Source organism: Elephantulus edwardii, unplaced genomic scaffold (genome assembly GCF_000299155.1).
Source record: "Elephantulus edwardii isolate Elephantulus edwardi_28Jun2011 unplaced genomic scaffold, EleEdw1.0 scaffold00096, whole genome shotgun sequence".
NCBI classification, from domain to species: domain Eukaryota; kingdom Metazoa; phylum Chordata; class Mammalia; order Macroscelidea; family Macroscelididae; genus Elephantulus; species Elephantulus edwardii.
This window is the reverse complement of record NW_006399846.1, coordinates 10,321,420-10,326,719: the sequence shown is the minus strand read 5'-3', so window position 1 is coordinate 10,326,719 and position 5,300 is coordinate 10,321,420.

The following is a 5,300-nucleotide window of genomic DNA, read 5'->3' as shown; positions in this document are numbered from 1 at the left end:
TTTCATAAATCCTTGACAGAGAGTAAATATAATACAATAGATTGGGTATTATATGATAGATACGATTATAGATTGCTAGCTTATTTAGAATAATAAAAGTCAGAACTCCACAGTCATATTCACTATCAACTCCCTATACTAGCATTAGAATTGACAGAAGTATGACCACTGGGGCCTCAGTTCTTGGAAGCATATAGAAGATATACCCTATTTTCCAGTCCTCTCTCTCCAGAATATATCAAAGTCTCCTTCCCCTCCTCCTTTCTCAGTTAAAAAGATCTACAATCTCTTTTCATTGGATCCTTCAACCACCAGAGTCCAAAACCCAGAACTTGCACAGGAAATTTTTTTAATATAATTGATAAAATTTCCTAGCGTCCTACCTAAAAAACAAGACTCGGTACCAAATCACCCAACATCTTCCACCTGATCTTTCTCACATGTATGAACAAAACAATGTACACCAAAGTCTGTAGCACTTAAGAAGCACTTAAAATTCCCCTCCCCTCTAATTAGCCAGGGCCTGCCTGGCACATAGTGGCTCAGTAGATATATACTGAAATAAAAATTTAAGACCCAAAACAAAGCTCAAGTAAGAAATTTTTAATAGAATTTGGTTAAAATCTTCTCTGTTAAGGCCTCAAACTTCTGTTGTGGTTGTTGAAGTGCTTTTTAAATGCATGTTACTAAGGCCATCATTGTTTCAAAGTATGATTCAGAGGTTCTTGGTGGGGAGAAATTTAATTATACCCCTCTGTTCTCTGCAGTGGCCAGATTTTTTAAAGTACAGCAAATCTCCCTTTAGTACTACATTGAAAATCTGTTTTCCTAATTCACAAACATATATAATCCTTCTGGGACCTCCGCTCTTTTTTTTTTTTTAAGAAAAAAAACCCTTCAATTAGTAATGGATTGACTTGACTTACTTGAGAGTGGGTCTTTTACCACTGTCCTGTACAAATTACTATTTCAGGGCTGTTTAGCAAAAGAAGTGGTGGGATGGACTCAATGCAATGGATTTGTTTCCTAACGTGTTGTGTTTGATTTTTGTTTTGTTTTTTCTTTCTTTCTTTCTTTTTTTTTTTTAGTAATTTTCTGGGAGACTTTTTCTGGCAGTAACTTTTCTGACAGACTAACCTTAGCCAAGCATTTTAGTAACTTGACACTTAAATAAGCAAGCATCGGTCCAGCTAGAAAGATTTGCAAGGACATGGCTGCCCAGAAGTAGAATATTGACTCGGGCCTGAAGTGTCTAAATTTAAAGGAGAAAAACCAAGGCTTTTCAGTGAATCATACCATGGCAAGTGCAACTTTATATTTATTAAGTCAGTAAATTCTCTTCACACTCCACAAGGTGGGTGATACTATCTGTGATCAAATAAAAATTACGAAATCTGACCACAGAGTCCATATTTTTTCTAATTGTTGCCTCCTCAGAACCAGTGTCATTTACCTATTAGAGAATTAGAAGCTGTGGATGCCAGTATTTAAATTTTGTCACTTCCCTTTGAGTCTAAAATGAGAGGCCCTACATTTAAAAGCCACATCAATATATATCATGAAAGCTTCAGTAAATAAATCACAAGGGGCAGACTTAAAACAAGTATGGAAAGAAAACAAGTACTTTTAGAGATGAGGATCTTATTAGGTTTGGCTGCATTATTCTGTGTACTCCAAAGATGATGATGTTTGGTATTATTAGCTTAACACTGTAATTATCTTCAGAGGTTACTTGTTTTCCATAATCCTTTTAAATCTTTTTCTGGAGAGGGGATTTTATGTATGTATGTCCACCTAGTACCTAGGTTATGGAAATGTGATAACTAATTTAAACTGACTTAAAACTACTGCCTACCATGGTAGGATTGCTAGTGCATTTAATTGAGTGCTTTTTAACAACCCAGCAGGAAAAACAGGAAGTGGGACAGAGTGAATGGAAAGACTGCTTGGGTGTTTGAAATTCAAGCAGTAAACCCCAAAAAAACAGAGTTCCTTCCTTATCCCAGGGTACTATCCTTTTAGATCAAAAATTGGATGTGAGAACTCCACTTCTGCCAACCAGGTACCACATCAGATAACCATTGCAGGGCTGACGGCAACAGCACACAGACCCATATTTATAACAAAGACTGTGCCATATCCTACCAATCTGTCTCCCCTCCTGTTTTCTCTTGCTGGGCTTTTTTGTGCTGTTTGGAGATTCTAAATATTTTACACTGATGTTTCTTTAACACATTGCTCTCTCTTTGTGCTTCAGGGAAGATGGTGAAAAAAGTCTGTCCTTGCAACCAACTCTGTAGTAATTATCTTTTCTTTCTGTTACTTATGATCCTTGATTGCAAAGCTTGTTGTCCATGAGTTCTTTGAATCCTGAAGCCTACCTAACACATCCCTGATTCCTTACTGCCACCTGTTAATCTCTGCACCCTTTTAAATTTTCCTTAACATGCTTAATTGCTTACTACTGGCTATTCTTCCAGATTGAGAAATCACCTCATAGTCACTGCTCTTAATGATGACCCCTGTGAGCCCACCTTTGTGTAATGTACAAGAAAACAGATGTATAGATGATGTCTAGCTCCTGTGGTAAACAGTAGTCATTTAATCAGTATATGCCAAGCACTATTATACCCCTGGGAAATCAGCAATAATCAGAGCATACAAAATTCGTACCTTTAAACCATTCACATCATAATGGGAAGTGTCTGCTTGGTTGGTAAAGAAGCACTGTGTTTAGAGTTGGCTTCTTATATTAATGGCATCTCATTAAAATGCAGGCAATACAACATTCCAGCAGGAGACCTCTAGGACTATAAGTAGACTGTAAGAAAACTTCATCCTTGGGATACTGAGCAATTAAGTTTTAGTTCACAATACGTTGTTACTAAACCAGATGATGCTGGGTTCAAGGGATCTCTTACAGCAGGAGGAAATTTAGGAGTAAAGTATATATACTACACCTGGAAAAAAGTTAAGATGGTTTCTTCTAACATTATAATGAGATCTTTTCTCAGGCGTTGTTTCTGGTCAGAAAGGGATGCACTTAGTATTACCTTCTTAAACACGTTGCCACAAATGACAGCAAATCTATTTCTAAGCACGGTCGTCAATTTTAAAAGTGTTTGGCAAAGTGTTAACACTAAAGCCTGTTTTCAAAGACCAGAATAAGATGGTCAGCTATATGATTGCCTCTCCCTCACATTGTTGTTGTTTTTGTTATTGTTGTTGGGTCTGAACCAACTCATAGCTGGCCCTCTGGCGAGTTTCAGGAGGAAATTGCCCATGTTTTTGCTGAGAAGCAGCTAGTAGATTACCACTAGACTACCAGAGCTCCCTATGTAATAGGGAAAGGTTAAGATGAAAATTGGAGTTTGATTCTAAAGGGGCCTCACAAAGGGGACTAGCATCAGACTAGAGAGGTGTGACTCCAAGCATGGACTCATGATGAATGAGCAGTGTTTGCCTCTACTGAGCTGCTGCTTCTATTTGGCTTACAGAGCTTTGTTCCCTTTTGATGATTTCTATCTTCCATTTTTTGAATGCCTCACTCAGCAAGCTTACTAAGCAATAATTCAAACAGGGTGCCAGTTGTCATGCATGTGACATGCTTGCTTTCTGAATTTCCTCACTATCGGGACTGCCCTTCACTGCCTGTGCTTCACACTCCACCATAATTCACAGTTGTTGTATTCAAGGAAGGCTGTTTCCTGTGCTGTGCTTTTTTTTTTTTTTTTTACTTTTTCCACTAGGGTTTCCTATACTGTGGGAGAGCTTATTCTTCCCTTTACACTGTATGTGCACTATAAATCCTTTGTAACTCTAACAGGCACTAAGAAGTGAGCTGATAATCACCCTGCAGTAATTTCATGTCTTTGTCATGGTGGTAAAAAGCATGTGACCTTCCTCACTCTGCAGCTTCACTCCAGAATTAGCTGTTACTCTAGCATAGACATGCTTGTGTGTGCCGTTTCCTGGGTGTAGGTTTTGAGTTTGACTTGAGACCAGTATAAAGGGCTTTTAAATGGCAGGATTGCTTCAAGTATGCTGCTGTGCTCTGGTGCTGCTTTGACCTTAAAAGTAGGATAATGTATGCACTTATGTAGCTCCCAGCATTACTTAGGTATCTTAAGGCCTAATGGCTTACAATTTACTTTAGTGGCTTTTATGTGTTCTGCAGCAAATATGAGATTTGGTAAGAGAGTGGGGAGTGGAGGGGAAAAACAAGACCATGACTTTTCTTTCCCTCTTCCTTAATACTTGCCTCTTCGAATAATCTTCAGTGTGCCCTCCAGCAGAGCCGAAATCAGGCAGGACACAGACTCCTTCTTTCATCAAACCATAAAAATAGAATACCTTCATCATAGCCTCTAAGCTTCTTCCTCCCCCTTTGCACCCCTGCCTCAGCTGAATGCTCCTGCTGCTTCCACCTGTTAAACGCTTGCTCTTCTGGGAAGGGGAAGGGGTAAGACTCCCTGAACCAATTGAAATTGAGGTTATCTTCAGGAAAACTTTATCTTTCTGGAGTCTCGGGGCCAGAAGAGACCCTTCCTCATGAGTAATCTTGGTTCTTAACTCATGAGAAATACCAAAAGCTTTACTTCTTCCATGCCTATCCGTACAAATTTCTGTGACTATATCTCCAGATGAAACCAGTTTTCAAATAGTGCATGCTACTACTTCTCTTACCATTGCTTATTGAAAAATGCCTAAAGCATATGACAATATCCACATGGTTTGGGAACCCCATCTTCTTCTGAGTCAACCATATATGCATTTCTTTTACTTTAACCCTGCCCAACAAATAAGAAAGCCTTTTATTTTCCCTGAATTTTGAGAGCAGCTAGCCTCATTGATCATGGCACATTCCTGTTAACCACCTGATTGTGAGAAAGAGTACTGGCAATCAGTTCCAGTATTCTAAGACGCTATGTGAGCAGGCTGAAAGACAACCCTACACTTTGTGCCTATTACCATCATCCTGTTCGTACTTATATGCACCTCCTAAAGAGAATCCATTATCATTACCCGATTATGTCTAAGCACACGGCTAAATGAAACCTTGGAACCTTCCTTTCTTGCATGGCTTTTAATTCATCCTCTCCCCATTCTATGGCTTGCCCTTCATCATCCTATAGTTCTCCCTCTTCCTGAAATTATAACCCATGCTCCTTTTAATACTTGTTTTCTGTTGTTTCTTATAACTCTAGGGACCAGTAGTACAAATACTGTTGGGGGAACAGTAAACAGCCAAGCCCCTCAACCTCAGCCTCCTGCCATGACATCCAGCAGAAAGGGCACAT